Below are 17,061 nucleotides of genomic sequence, written 5' to 3' on the forward strand. Positions count from 1 at the left end.
GCTCTCACCTTCTGGTCCATTTACTGCTGCTTCAGTTTCCTCTTCACTCTCATCACCTATCTCTGGGTCCCTTCTTCTCCCTACCTCCATTGCCTCCAAATGGGCAGCAAGAATTCGAATCTCCTCTCTCAATGCTTCCTCTGCCAACCTTCGAGCACCTCTACCACAACCTCGCCTTCCTACTTCCATATCTTCAATCAATTTCACCTACTCTGATACCACTTTTATGGGACCATCCCAACACTTTTATAACGATCATAGGGGAATGATTTTTGTAATGTTTGTTTGATTAATTAAATCATTTGGTAGTGACGACACGTGTATGAAAAGCAATTCGGATATTTTGGATTTTGGTGTATGTGGCATTCAATTAAGTAATAATGGAGAGTACTTACCTTGGCGTTTGCATTTCCTGCTCTTCCCTATGCTCATTCCCTTTGTTCGTTGGCCTTTTCGGTCATTTTCTGTTGTCCGTTGAGGGTTTACTCCTCAGTGTTCTGCAAGGTTTCGTGGGTAGCTATGATGCAAGTCCTGGGTGTGTTTTCTGGTTGCTCGTTGTTGTGACTGTATTGGTCTTTAATCCTTGGTGCATAGACGTTGTGGTTCATATTGTGGTTGCTAGGGTAAGTAACCTCTATCGGGTTTCGGTTTCCTTCTGCGGTGGTTCTACAGGTCACTGTATGTTAGTTCATGCACTGATATTTTCCATTCTGGTTGGAAACTTAATGTCTGATCATTTCCAGGTTTGACTCGATGGCTTCCTTCCATCTCTGGCTTAACACACAGGTAATTTCTCTTTCTCTGCTTCAACTGATAATTTTCCTTCCATAATTCCTGACCTGGATTTTCTCCTTATTCTCCACAGTCAGTCAGCACTGTTGATGGAATGCCTGTCTCTGGCCTCACTGCGAACCCTCAGGTATCTGTTTGCAATTTCAACGGTTTAGTTCTGCTTCCCAGCTCTATACTTCCACTTCCGTTGCAATGCATCGGCTAACACCTGTGTATTCTTGGCTGTGCAGGTGTTAAGGGTTTACTGTTGGAGGGTTTGGTAATACACGTCTCAGTTTTGTCCGGTAGGCTCTACCCCTTCTAACTTCCTTTAGTTCTTCGTTTTGGTCTTTTTAACTCCATCTTCGAGTTGGAGTGCTGGTCAAATGGCTCACTATGAGCGATGCTCTGTTGCGTCAGAACTTTGGCTCCCACTATATATTTATTGCAGTCTTCTATTTGTAAGTACAACTTCTTTCTAAACCCTCACCTAGGATTTATCGTTCAGGGTTTATGTATCTATGTTGTGTATGAATGTTATGGTTGAAACCCTCGCCTAGGGTTCATGGCTCATGGGTTGAGTGCTCACGGCTTTGGTTTTACAGTTCTGTCATGTAAATATAAGACGCTGGACTTTGCAATATTGGAAAGAAATTCTTCCGGGAAATGTAACAATGTTGGATTTGTTTTACCTCATTTACATGTGTTGTTTGTTTGCTCGGAATTTCATAGCCAGAACTGTTGTTATGCGCCTTCAGTTTGCTTGCTATATGATGTATAGCTCTATACAAACCCTCTAACTATGCTGCAATTTTATAAGGTTGTCAATTGAAATGTATTGTGGAAACTGTTGCTCAACCTGTAGGTGTTGGCTTGTATGAAATCCTAGTTTATTTCCATTATTTTCTTTGAACGAATTACAAAATCTCATACTCTGCCTCCTCTTTAGTCTCGCTATGTACACTGGTTGTTTCTCTCCAGAAACGTAAAGAAGTATTTGTTTTCAAGAATCTATATATGGTTAGTTGTGTGTTCAAATAGTCATAAATTGAAAAACATAATAAATTACAGTGGCATACAGATGGACAGAACTTTGATTTCTCTGTTATTTCTTATTTGAGTGTGAGAGGTATTGAACTGAACCCGTACATGATTTTGTCCTGTTACATTTATAGCTTCTCTGTTCTAGTTAATGAAACTGTAAAGTTGCTTTTTCAGTTACAGACTTTTACAGTTATTTGGTTACTAGTCATTCGTTCCATCTTATGACAAAATTTTCTCTTTAGATACATTTGTCTTTTTCCTTTTAAAATAAAAGGATAATCATGACTTGTTAACAACAGACAAACACATAACCCTAACTGTTCAACTACCCTTAACTAAGTAAAAGAAAATAAAAGTAAAAATCTTACCTACTTTTCTGTCAACCAACATAAAGACTAATAAAAGTAAATTCAACTTTTCTTTGACCTCGCAGAGACCGACACGCGGTCAGGTTGCCTGAGTTGGATGCTCCTGCATCGAAAAGTACCTTTCAAACATAATGACTATCATTTATTTATAACAAAGATTATTATAAATGACCTTACTCTATATATCCACAACAATGCAATTACATATTTGAAATCTTGAAATTATATAAAAAAGCTTAAATTAATGTCTTCAAATATCATTAGTTTTTAAACCCCAAAAATATAAATGTTTAACTTTTATTAAAATGGATAATTTGATTATTTGGGATAAGACATATTCAAAAAGAAGAGATTGACAAGTCCTTGGGTATTCAAGTGATGGGAAGTTTAGTCTCTTAAACATGTTTCACTAGTGAAACTTAAAAATAAATAAATTAAATTATAAATTTTTCTTATTTTATTCTAAAAAATTATATTCTTTATTTTAAATATAATTTAAAAAAAAAAAAAAAAAAAATAATAATAAAAATGAAACAATGTCCCATTTAATTTTATTGATGTTCAACTGTGTTAAAAACATCTAATATTTTTCTTAATTTAAACTTTATATTTTTCATAAAATTTTATAATATTTCTTTATTTTTAAATATAATTTTAGTTTTAATATATAAAATAAAATATATTCTTTAAATTAACATAAGTATCATATAATTTATTTGGTCATAAAATAACTTTATAAAATAAAATATAATTTAAAAATTATTTATTTTTTCATTTAAAAAAACAATTTTCATTATTTTGAGTTTTATATTTTTCACCGTCTTTATTTTCATATAGTTTTAAGTGTAACTTAAACTACTTAAACCCAGGAAATGAAATGTTAAAATTTCCATCAAAATTAATGATCACGAAATGAAATATCGAATTTACCATTAAAATTAATAATAAGTTTCTCAGATTTGTGAAGGATCCTATCGACCCCAAGGAAATGAAAGGGGTTTATATTATTCCCTGTTCTTGAGGGACCCCCTCTATTGGTGAGACTGGTCGCTCCATTAATCAGAGGATTAGTGAGCACGCAGCTGATCTTGATGCTAGTGTGATTGCTAAAGTGTCCGAGTTCCATCACCGAAATTTTAGGGAGGCACTTGAGATTGAGAAAAGGTCCAACAATCTCAATAGAGAGGATGGTTGGAAGATCAGTAGCTGCTGGGTCCCAGCCCTCTCCTCCTAATCACCCCCCTCCCCTCATTCCCTTTTTTTTTCGTGTTTCTTGGGGCCTTTGTTCCTTGAAGTTCTTATTGTTGCTCTTTTTATCCTAATAACTTTATGGGAATTAGCTTGCAATTTTTCTTTGATTATTTTAACCTTTAATTTTAAATATTAACATTTTCTTTCTAACCCTTAAATTACTCTAATTTTTAACCAACTTTTATAGATTAATTTTGAATTAAAATTAATTTTTAATTGATTTATCCTAATATATTTTTAGAATTGTCCCTTAATCTTACATATTAATTAATTTATATAACTCGCTTTTTTATTACCCTAATGTTTATGACTTTTATTACTAACTACTCTAATATTTAGATTTCATAACTTGGATTACGTACTATTAATGTAGATTAATTAATTTATATATATATTTATAATATCATCAAATTACTCTATTATCATAACCTTAAATTACCCTATTATTTATATATATTTTTTGAAATTTTATAAACAACTATTATTTAATATTAATTTAGTTTATAATTAATTTAATATTTATTTATTAATGTATGGAACAACCCCTTTGACTTATATTTGAATTTAGTAATTAGGTACTTTTATATATTTAATAATTTTTATAACTAACTAACTAAAATGGTCCATTTAACTAACCAAGGTTCATTTTTTAATTAAATAATGGTTAATCAGGTCCTAACTAATGAGTCAAATCTAGCCGTTGTCAATATAGGCGATTTTAGCCTTCTGTTCTATTTATTTAACATGCAATGCCTGATCTACTCAGTGACGATGAACCACACTAGTTGGTTCGAAGTCAATATAGGCGATTTTAGCCTTCTGTTCTATTTATTTAACATGCAATGCCTGATCTACTCAGTGACGATGAACCACACTAGTTGGTTCGAAACACGTAGACAAATAAAATTTCTTGTAATGTAGCCCGAAAAATCTCTCATAAAATAAAATATTAATTTTAAAAAGAAAGAAAATATTAATTTTTTCATGAAAATTAGTAAAAAGAAAAATATATTATTTTTTAATAAAAATAATTGTTTTTATAAAACATTTAGTTATGTTGAACTGTATATATTAGTTAAAAAAATTTATTTTGATTTTCTTTATTTTTAATAAATATAATTTAAAAAATATATAATCTAAAAATAAAAATAATGAAAAGAAAAAATATATTATTTTTTTATAAAAATAATTATTTTTATAAAACCTTTCGTTATGTTAAATGGTACATTTCATATCACTTAAAATTTTTATTTTTATTTTTTTATATTTTTAATAAACATAATTTATAAGAATATATAATCTAAAAATAGAATAATGAAAATGAAATAAATTAATAAACATTGGTTTAATGGCATATTTTTTTGGTTAAAATTTATTTTATAATTTTTATAATTTTAAATATAATTTTAATGTCTATAATTGCCAAATTTTTATTTTATAATTTGAAAAATAATATATATATATATAAAAAGAATCTACATTTATCCGAAATATCAAACTTTTTTATATTAATTTTTCCACTTAAAAAATTACAGTTTTGAATAAAACAGGTACCATTTAGGGGAGGGTCGCCAATACATGTGCGCTCTCCCCGCCACGTCAGTTTACCACGCGTCAACCCACATGGCTCCGGTACGACACCTATCCACCGTGGAGCTGGCCGTGTGGGCTATCACCTCGCGTCATAAAACTCCTCCTTCGCGCCATTTGAAAGGTTGGTCTGGGCTCATTTCTGCGATGTTCCATTTTCCCTTTGTCTTTCTGCTCGGGGCCGGTTGTTGGGCGAAGCCCCCCGCCGAAGATGGCGCGAGACGGCCCTATAACCTGCGCGCATGGTGGTTTATTCGTGTGTTGGGGGAATGCTGTGTTCGGTTGACAGGGTTTGTGTACCTGCGCGCAGAGTCGTTTATTCATGTGCTGGTGCGAAGGTTTGATGGAGTTTCAGGGTTTCTAGCTGGGACAGCGGTTCTGCTTTTCTTGTGCTTTTCCGCATGGATTTCTTGGTCGTTCTGGAATGAAAGTTGTTTAACATGGAATGCCGGTTGTTTAGCATTTCTCTGGTGGTGGTCTTATTCGGCGATTTTGTTGTTTGGGGAGGAGTCGGTCGCCATTCTACTGAGCTTGAGGTAACATAGGATTTTTTTGTTTTGCACTACTGTTTTTGTTGTTTTTCTGATCTCTAATGGCTTTTTTCTTCCTGTTGCAGGTGTGGAAAAGGACGTTGCAGGTGTGGAGAAGGTCTGGCGAGCTGTGGGGAAGGTGGGGGAGGTCGGCGACCATCCATGCCCTGTAACCTGTAGGATTTTTAATCCTACCAGCTATTACTCCGTGTTTTTCAACACAAGCATCTCTAACAGGATATTTTGTGAACTTTCTATGGCATTATTTTGAGCATTTTTTTGAGGGTTTAGGGTTTTAGGCATTCTATGGCATTTTTGTTGTTTTAGGGTTTAGGGTTTTAGGCATTCTATGGCATTCTGTTTTTGCTGTTTTGCTGTTTTAGCCTGTTTTAGCCCTCAAAACGCTCTGTAGCTGCTCTCCCCTGACTTGCATAGCCAGCCCCGAGCAGAAAGACAAAGGGAAAATGGAACATCGCAGAAATGAGCCCATACCAACTTTCGAAACTCTCTGTAGCTGCTCTCAATTGCCTTGTTACTGTGTTTGCTTTATAGATAAAAACGCTGCATTTGTATTGTCCCTGCTATTGTATCTTTTTCATTTGGCATATGAGGGTTTCTCTTTTCTTTCATAGAGTTTTGAGTGCTCTGCTTCGTGCTATTGTTTGTTTTATATTCGACTGCTCGGAGGGGAAGGCTCTTCTAAAGCCTCACTAAACCCTTACGAAGCTTCTTCGCAGACCTACTACTCAGGTTGCTCTCTAGGCTACAATGTTGTAGTTATGTATTTCTAGCCGAGAGCCTAGTAATTTCCTTGTCGGTAAATTATTGGTATTTTTAATCTCCTTTCTGGAAATGAGACTTGTCAAGCGGCCTCAGCCCTTGTAGACATTCTATATAAGTTATATTTTTTTTTTCCTAATGGAATTTGTATGGAAGCCATGGACATTTTACAACCTTATTTATGGTTTCTTGAAGTCATAACTATTATCTTGTTTCCTTCTATGAAAGTCTTATTCTGAATTTTACACACAGGTTGCATTCTCTATTATTTAAATTGACTTATAAGCATTTCTCTCGATACTGTTTGAATGCTACTATTCTTGATTTACTCATTGTAGAATATTATGATTTCCTTATGCTATAAAACCTTGCATAGTGCTAAGTTTTTGAGATCGTTTTCACTTGTGAAGGTGCATCTCTATTTGAAGGTTATTTTGTTTTTACAGCTGATGAGTTTATAAGTTAAGAAATGGGTAGGGTTTACTGTTTTATGAACAAAGCTTCTACTCTTTTATTTCCTTTTAATATCGCTCAGCTTTTACTAGCAAACTTTATAGGATTAAATCCTTGTCAGGGTTTTGTTAGAGTTTCCTTCTCCGAACGCCACTCCTATTGTGCTTTTATTACTATTTTTACAGAGATGACATAGATTGTGCCTTTTTACTATTTTTGGTTTGGTTGGATGACATGGATTGTCGAATCAGTGCTTGATGTAGCCTGTGAGTTTCAAATTTTGCGGAGTTGAAATGCCCGATAATGCATGCAGAGAGATTGACCGTTCTTCATGAAGAAATAGGTTCGATATCTGCTTGAGTCGGAGTGTTGGTGTTTTCGACCTGTAACTCCAGTGTCTCTCAGTAGTTATGTCTTCGGTCAGGTCTTGAGTGGGCATATCAATTTGGAACAATTTCTGTTTTTTACACCTATGACCTGGAGCATATTTTTCATCACAATTATAGGAGAGTCCATTTCTTTGGTGGTCTGCCATTTGTGTTGGAGACAACCTTTGTACTTCCAAGGGATGTGTAGGAATTGTGCTAAGTTGGAATATTTGATTCTGCAAACAGATTTCTATGCACTTTTGAAACTTTTCTTCCTAGTTGCTTGGGGAACAGGGATATAAGGAGTGCAGAGCTATCGGGAGAGGAGAATGTGTTGATAATAGTGATATATTTGTAGGGTGCTGGTGTCCATTGTAGCTGTTGAATTGTCTAGATTGTGTACCTCTGAATGTAAATTTCTTGTAATATGTGAAAAGAATATTGAATCAAAACCCTCCTTGACCCGTATATAGCACATGACCTACTGAAATTTTAAATTTATGGAGTCGGTATAATCTCTATTCAAAACATAATTATTGTTGCTTAGTTGCCATGCATTAGATATTGTGAACACTCTTATCAAGAGCCAATTCAATCCCTTTAAGAATGGCATGTGCTTCTGCCTGATTGTTGATCTCTCCTAAGGTTCATTCAAATTTTAAACTTTATTTATCTCCAACGTTGATGACAAGACCCACAATTGCAGTTACCCTGGATTTCCTTTCGGTACACTGATTTCCTTTGAATCTCTCTTATTTTTGCAATGCCTAGTTTTGTGCAGGGAAGATTAAATTACAGGAAAGCTTAACATGCTGTAGATTTTGAGCTCTGAAGCAATTTTGTGGGATTTTTGTATACCTACTGCTTTGGAATTTCCTTCTTACATGTATTAGAGGCAATTCATAATTTTTCTGTACCGTAATACACTGTTATAGATCAATATTAACTCCAGATCTCATAAGTGTAAAAAGGGATCTAAAGAAACAGAGACATGATTCTCTTGATGCTTAAAAGATCCCATCTTAAGATGGGTCTACGCTGGTTTATATTTTGTAGATTTATAAATTATTGTAATTTTATTTTTATTTAGTTTTTATAATAATTTAGCTATTTTTAATTTTCCATTTTTACTCCAATTCTTTTTTCCCCCTCTAAGAAGGCTGTTGTAACTTTGCGTCAATTATAACAATTCATTAGTTAACCAAACAATTGTCATATGTGAATCACTCATATTGTCAAACAATTGATCTACTCATGAAGGAAAATGAAAAAGGTGAATAGGTGCTTAGAAAAGAATTAATGACTAAGCCACAATTCGTCATATAGCTGATTAGGTTACTGTGCACCCAAATTTCTCTATCTTTTGGAAAGTTGATGTAACAAGATGGAACAATATGATTCTCATATTTGTTCATCAACTGATTTGATTAATTTAGATACTTCCATCATTTTTACTGACACATATAAAAACACATGCTCTCTATAAGTTGGGCAGTAGTAAAAAAATAGGCTAGCTAGGTGATTGATAAAAATCATAACTATGTTCTTTATTGTATTTCTAGTTTCCAGCAATGTAAAGTTCTTATTCATTCTAATTCAATCAATAACATGGTAAGTATAGAGTTCCTTACTACTAGTGCCTCGTACATTAGAAGCGAGCAGGAGGTGTTTCTAATTGTGAGTGTAGACTTCTATTCAGTGTTAAGTGATTGTAAACTTGCCCAGCACTGTCATCACATTATAACGGTCCACTTATTGGAGCCATAAGTGAGTTTAGAGCTTTTTACAGCGCGCACAAAATAACTTATAGAAATAGTTTTATCATAATTAATATTTTACAGAAAGACATATTCCAATGAAAATTTCTTATCAACACACAGTTAGGTTGCCACAAGAAATCACTACTAGGTTGTAAGCCAAAATGTTGTTGTGCCAAGAAAAAGATACAATCCATCCAAAATCCACATCATAATGTGGTTAGAACCGAAAACATATGACACCCCTATTCTTTATGGCCCTGAGAATCTTGAGTGCCAAAACTCCCCGAGTTACCTTCTTGAGCCAGGTAGATTGGCCTACCAGTCAAGGGCTGATTAGGAAATGGTTGATTGTTGCCATATGATTGATTCCAATTTGTAGCTTCCAACCATGGAGGTATTGAGTACCCATACCTCACATTTGCACTACTGACCCCTGCATTAAGTGGAGGTGTGTAATGAGCATACAGAGAATTGACACCAGCTCTGGTAGGAATAAGGCAAGTGGGTAAACCCTCGGTTTGATAGTGGGGCACTTGAATGTTTATGAGATCTTGGAATAATGGTGTATTATCTGCAATGGAGTCCAATGAGTTTGAAATAATCCTAGTTTCATAAGCTATTCTTGTATCGTTGATCATCCCTTGTTCCTTTTCAAGCATTTGTTGTGCCTTCCGTTTTTCCTTTTCCTCTCTTGCCATTTGCTTTTGTTGGTCCTTAACTTGCCTTGCTTTATCTCTTTCAATCCTTTCTTCTGCTCGTTGTTGTGCTGCAACAATCCTTGCTGCCTTCTTCTCCTTGACCATATCTTTCTTTTTCTGTTTTAATTCTTGCATTTCAAGTTTCTTTTTTTCTGACTCAACTAACAGGTTTATATAGTCCTCTGAGGTGAGTAGCTGTGAGCTTCGGCCCAGACGAAGACTACCCGATGCACCTTGCTTTTTTCTCATTGATACTCTCTATATTGGTAGCTTTAGGAACCGTCCAAGTGTCTTCTCCACCCCTCCCACCTGCATGTCATTGCTTGGTACTTCCCTTTCAGTATCTGTTGGAACTGATTGAACCATATCATTATCTTCATTTGATGCCTCATTATGTCCTTCATCTTCTTCCATTGATCTATTGTCCACAAAAAAATGAACAATTTCACTGTTCAATTCTGCTGGTTGTGAGGGCATGTTCATGCTTTCTTCATTGGTTGCTGAGACACTATGTGCATTCATATTGATCATTGCTTCTGCTAGCCATGAAGGTGGGGTTACTTGGCTTGGCAATGTCAATTGGTCATTGTCAACTGCATGTTCAACAATATCATTAGCAATATCAGCAACAGGAATTTGATGTTCTTGAGTTGGTGGAACAATCTCCATGTTACTAGGAATTTGTTCATTGTTATATTGTGTTTCACATACAGTTTCATCATCTTCAGCATATAACTGTCCTTGAGACAGGGAAATCATATTACCAGCTGCAACAACATCATCTTGGTCATCTACTTCTTGCACTTCAACACATGTTTGGACATTCCCTTCTTCCTGACCATCCACATGAAATGCTTGGCTACAACCAGTATCATGCATAAGAGCATCATAGTTCAGTGGCCAGATTCCTGTCCTCCTAAAGCCAGCCTTGATATTTGATGGTGTCAAAGCCCTTTTAAAAGCTTTACTTGCAAGCTCTGCTAGCTCAAACCTTTTCACCTCAACCCCTGGATTCTTTGCCATCCATGCAGCACGCTCCGACCTGAAATAGTTCTTGAAAGGGCCAAACACACTAACATCAAGGGGTTGCAGCCTATGAGTGGTATGAGCGGGCAATGTCAATAGGTTGATGCCTAAATTATTTGCTTCCTCAATTGTTTGTACAGCCATGTGGCTCCCATGGCCATCCAATATCAAAAGGTGTCTGTTATTAGGCGAGACGCCACCTGGTACCGATGCAGCAAAGTGAAAAAGCCAACTTAGAAACAGTTCTTTAGTCATCCATGCATGGGGATGTGCAGCCATGCATGCACCTGGTTCACAGTTCTGTATATAGTTTTTCAGTTGATTTTTACCTTTGAATAGATAAAATCCTGGGATTGAAGTACCAATTGCATTAACACAACATAAAATAGTTATCCACTCCCTGCTCTTGGGCAAAATCTTTGGCACATTTTGGCTCCCTCTCTTGGAAATTACCCGCATGCCACAATTCCTCCCTGCTTGTAAACCTGTTTCATCACAGTTCCATATATGGTCTGCTCCATAAGAATGTTTATCATAAGCACTAGAAAGTGTGTCATAGAATTTTTGCACAACTGCAGGGTGCAAATTTAATGCTCTGTCTCTGTCAAGGCCCTCAGCAGTACGCAATACAAGTTCTGGATGCCTTTTTTTAAACCCAAACCACCATGATTTACCAGGAAACCCATATTTGAATGGGTTTGGCCTCCCTTGACAGATTTGAGCAACTGTTGATTTGAGTTGTATCAACTCTAGCCCATGTCCCAGTTGGGCCATCTTTTTACACCACTCAACCACCTCGGCCTCCTCATCCTCAGTCATAACTGTAAGAGGCCCTCTGCGTTTTGTATGAGTCAGTCCATCTATCCAATAATGTATTGACGAGGGAGGAATACCATGTTTTTTTGCAGATGCCCGAACTGAGTATCCATTAAACTCTATGTCATCAATTGCAACTAACATTTGTTCTTTTGTCCATCCTCTTATAGCACTGATCTTTTTAGTTGAGCTTGCCCCTTGGACTGTTGTTGATGGTGGTTCTATGGCTGATGGTGTGTTAACATCAGCGGCTGTCACATGGTCATCTTCAACAATGTTCCCTGGTGCATCACTGGCATGGACATCAGCTGGCCTGTCATCATCAGACGATGTGCATCGCAGCTACACACCCCTTGTCACTCTCCTGCCACTTCTCCTTGTACGAGCAGAGTAACTTCCTTTTGCCATAGATGCAACAACCTGTAAAATTATTGCATGCATTTAGACATTAGAATATATGTTAAATTATGCTTTATTACTTCTGCAAAAATTACTTTTCCTCTATTACAGGAAATTATCAACATGTATGTTGCATTTAGACATTTGAATATATGTCAAATTATGCGTTATTAATTCTGCAAAAATACTTTTCCTCTATTACAGGAAATTGTCAACATGTATGTCACTGTTTTCATAATGAGAGAAAATGTTTCACTTTCATAGGGCAGTGTCAGGATAGGCGTATACATTAGGATACAGAGCTTGTTACATTAGGATATGCGTATACAGTGATTACAGTCTATCCATATGTATTACCTTAGGATATGCATGTAGAGTGAGAACCCCGGGATACCATGTTATATATTGATTAACTTGTCACCTTTGTATCTTATCTAAGCTTATGACAAGCTTTGCAATTAGAACATAGTAGTTACACATGACTCTTTATAACCATGCTTGTTTACCCAATCACTTGCTTGTCTCATTCTCATTACACTCGGAATAAGTAATAGCACAGATATTTTACAAGTAACATCATCTAAAGGTTGAACTATTAGTGCTAACCTAAGAAATACATGTATAGATATGATAAAGTACCTGTATCACAGGTTGGTTATCTCCCTAATAGACTGGATTCAACTTTAATATACATATAACATATGTAATTATACAGAGCTTTGTTCTAGCTCACTCATAGATAAGGGTGAACTGAAACCATGCTCAGATACTAATATGAGCTTTTTAGTGTATAGAGCTTACTAGTGATAAGATGAATGAGATGTATTCAATAGCTTCAATTCTTGTAAGCTAAGGTTCAATTCTTGTAAGCTAAACAAGCTATGACTACAGTACTAACACGACATACGTAGCCTCTGTGATATGTAAGCTGTAATCACTATCACATTTGATTCTATGGTCTCCTAGGTGTCATAGACAATTGGTTTTACTTCAGTTTAATTGAGTTTCATTGCAGTCATTTATTTTTTAAATTTTTTCATATAATTTATTTACTTATTTTGAATATTGTGAAGAACAATCTCTGCTCCAAGATTTCTCTCCATTATCTGTGACTTAATTTACAGTGCTGAATTATGTAAATCCCCATTCCTTTGGTCCAACTTTTACAACTCCATATGGCTAGGGCTCTCCATACCCTAAGGTCTCGAGCTCAACGAGGTGAAAAGATATGAAGGCCAATAAGACTGTCATCTGCTATGTTACTTATAATTGTGTTTTCTCATTATCTAAAATCTTACAGTCATCTAATCCAATAAAGAGAAATGGTCATCTGCTCGGGCTTCCATTCTAAGAAACCATTCCCCAGTTCTATGGTCCATTCATCAGTAGTATAAATTCACTTATTTGCAGTCTTTCGACTCAATATCAAAATGTCTGCTTTCTCAATAGCTTCATGCTTCTGAAAATATGTGAAAAATATGTGAAAAATTACTCAGTTTATCAGAGTCATTAAAGTTACAATTCGTTTTTGTTCTATGTTTTAACTCATCCATGTTCACTCGGATCTTGTCACTTCTGAATTGCCCAAAATCGGATGGTTCACACTAGGAGTACAGTTTGACATCGGCTGGCATTCTTTCTTTTACAATAACCTTTCCTTCTTTCTGACAGGAGGTCTTATAATAATATAGTTGTCGACCAGTAAAGTAAGTCAAGCAAGCCAGTTCGGTAGCTGTCCAACGGGCAAAGGCTTCTTTCTTTAGAGTGCTGCCCGCCCCCTTCTTCATTCATTCATTTAGGCCCGACTAGGAGTGGATCCAGGGAACCTGGCTCAGGAACAACTTCTTACTAGTAGGGGCTAATCACAGTAAGAGAGTCCAATCTCTGAAATAGAGCTTAGTCTCTCCCCATAGTAGTATACTAGTAAAAGGCGTAGATTATGACTTGATCCAATAGAGTCAGAACACCTTTATATCTAAAAGAAATGGTGCTCGATGAAACGATCCAGATTCCACACTATGTTGTGGGCTGGGGGGAGAGCTGCTCTGCGAAGCTAGGCGTTCAATGTTCTTATGGAGGAACCATAGAACCCAAGCCATAATAATCGCTCAATTCCTGTAAGCTAAGGTTCAAGGTTCAATTCCTGTTAGGTAAACAAGCTATCGCTCAATTCCTGTAAGCTAAGGTTCAAGGTTCAATTCCTGTAAGCTAAGGTTCAAGGTTCAATTCCTGTTAGGTAAACAAGCTATGACTACAGTACTAGCACGACATACGTAACATTTGGACATACGTAACATTTGTGATATGTAAGTTGTAATCCCTATGAAGTTGATGATCGAATAATTCGTGTAAGCTAACCTTCAAGATCGAATAATTCGTGTAAGCTAACCTTCAATTCCTGTAAGGTAAGAAACCTGTGACGTTGATTAGATGGATACGACTGTATTCGGTAGCTTAACTGTATAAGCTAAAACACATACATAAAATCTGTATAAAAAAGGTTAACTGTAACTGTATAGGTTAACTGTCACCACCCTATCGACAGAACTGTAATGTAAGAAATCTGATAAATGAATGGACAGAACTGTAATGTAAGAAATCTGATAAATGAATGGACAGAACTGTAATGTAAGAAATCTGATAAATGAAAACAATGAAAACAGAACTGTAAGAAGAATGAGTTGTAATTCATATAACTGACTTGAATATATTGGCCTCTGTTTTGTGATGTTGTCTTCAAGTTTGCTGAATAGTTTGAAAGCATAAGATGCAACTTCAACAGTGGGTGGACTTCTTTTATAGTTTTGGGGACTTGATTTTAATTGGTGGACATGGATGCACATGGATTGCAATGGCTTCATTTTGAATGTGTGGTATGGATTTAATTTGCTGTGATCTAATGGTTGGGAATTGTTTATTTGTTGATCCATGTGCTTTGATCTGTTTTAATGAGAAATAGAGTGAGTTGGGTGTCATTTATTGCAGTTATTGGGTCTGGGTGTCATTTATTGAACAAAGTGGATTTAATTGTTATTGGGTTGGGTGTCATTTATTGAACAAATTGGATTTAATTGTTATTGGGTTGGGTGTCATTTATTGAACATAGGGTGTTTAGTTGTTGAACAACACAGCAGTTATGGCTGACATACATTCCTTTTGTTATGTGCAGGTAGGCATATTTATTTGGGATGCAAAGTTGTTCTGATGAGTGGGGGTTGAAGTGACCGCTGTTTTGTACTTCTGGAATAGACCAGTTTGGAAGCCTTTATGGCTCTAGCTGTTTTCTACTTGGGTCAATATGTTTTGCAATATTAAGTAGTAAAATACTATTTATGGACAGTTGTGGGCCCACTCAATATATGGGTGATTTTTGGACATAATTTAAAACTTATTTATACATAATGTTATTTATTTCTGTTTAAATTTTGGTTTCAAAAGTCTTAATCACTGGTGGTTTGGTGGGACCAGTATTATATCAACTACTGGTCCCTGCACAATATTAGGAATCTCTCCCCTATAGTTCCAATAAGAAATAACACACACAGATATATATATATATATATATATATATATATATATATATGTATCACCGTGATAAAACTTTCATATTAATCGAAATTAAGGAATGCAATACATAGTTAATGACTTTCTTACATAATTACATTCGATAAACTTCAAAACACAGTTGACTGTTAGATATGGTAAGAAAAAAGAAGAGTGTAATCCGGTAAGGGTGGAAATATGATTTCTCAAACCTTTGCAATCCAGTCCATGATAGTATCAATAGTATTCTTAGACCCTGTGAGCATAACAATGCATGTTGTTTGTCAAGCTTCAACATAAGAATTTTGTTGAGAGTTTCTTCCATTGACATCAGCAACTTGCAGAAGGAGTTGTCTATAATGTGATTTTTTGGAGATTCCTGTGCGGGAATCTGGTGAAAATTTTGATGTGAAATCTTGAATTGTGTTATTTGAACTAGTTTTTTAAATGTATATATGGATTCAGCACCATGAAAAACCCATAGTGCACTTCTATTGTGCAGTGTTTACCCATCAATCTTATGATTTCAATGAAATCCTGCCGGATTTTAGAGAAATTAGACCGGAAAAATCCACTAGAAAAACACGTTGACCTCAGACTGGGCAGATGTTGCGACTATTGGCCTCACTTGACTACACAGATGCACAGATTGTTCGGCTTCGCCTGTCATTCGGAGAGCGTGGAGACTATTTTCTTCACAACCGTCGACAAATATTTGTTGATGCTTCTCCCTTGAATTTGTATCAACTTCCTGACCAAAACAACGATCCCTACTATGGACTTGTCAATCCTTTTAAGCTTTGGATGGATCTCGAACGATACCTTCTTGTTCTTCCGTGCCTGCTAATTAGTTTCGTCGTCGATGTGGTTTATCACGCACACATACCGCAGGCGTATGTCGACAACATTCATAGTCAACTTCTCCATAAGCCCTTCGAACATTCGTCCACGAACTTAGACATTCGCCACGACATCAAGAACAACACAATACCGTCTATAAGTAGGGCATGCCGAATGAGAAAGCAACCATTTGTCAATGCACTCTGTGAAAATAATGATTGCATTTGGGAAAAACTCTCACATTCTTCAAAGTCTGCCAATAATGGGCATGTTGAGACTGTGTACTAGTATAGACAATTATGGGCATGGCTCTCATGACCGATTTATCTAAGCCATTATAGTTAGGCAATTCCTCTGCAATGTCCCCTGAAGACCTTACTAGAACATTTGACTACAATGAAGTGCTCATTTAACAATAAAATTTATACATAGTGCTAATATCAAAGCGTCCATCAAATCTGCCAGGATTACCAGTAAATTGGGATCGACAGTAAGGGATTACATTTAGATAACTCAATAGGTACCGACATTGTTTTAAGCTATAGGTTTCTTTTGCCAAGGGTTGTGTACACACTCCTAATAGAATTGGGCCTAGAGAATCCATTCTCCAACAGCAGACTGAGCACCAAAATCCTGAGCATTCCCCCATTATGTCTCTGGCTATGACTTAAACTATGATAATCTGGGAAGATTCAAGACCGTGAAGAAAAAAATACTGGTCATGCAGTGGAAAAAGACATAAAACTCATTAACAACAGTAAGGAGATTACAAAGTAAAGAGCAAAATGAGGGGAGATGAAGTTGAAGGAATTTCAAAATTCAAG

This window comes from Pinus tabuliformis, chromosome 3_2 (assembly GCF_031772625.1).
Source record: "Pinus tabuliformis cultivar Carrire ecotype Pingquan chromosome 3_2, CPIR1, whole genome shotgun sequence".
In the NCBI taxonomy this organism is placed as follows: Eukaryota; Viridiplantae; Streptophyta; class Pinopsida; order Pinales; family Pinaceae; genus Pinus; species Pinus tabuliformis.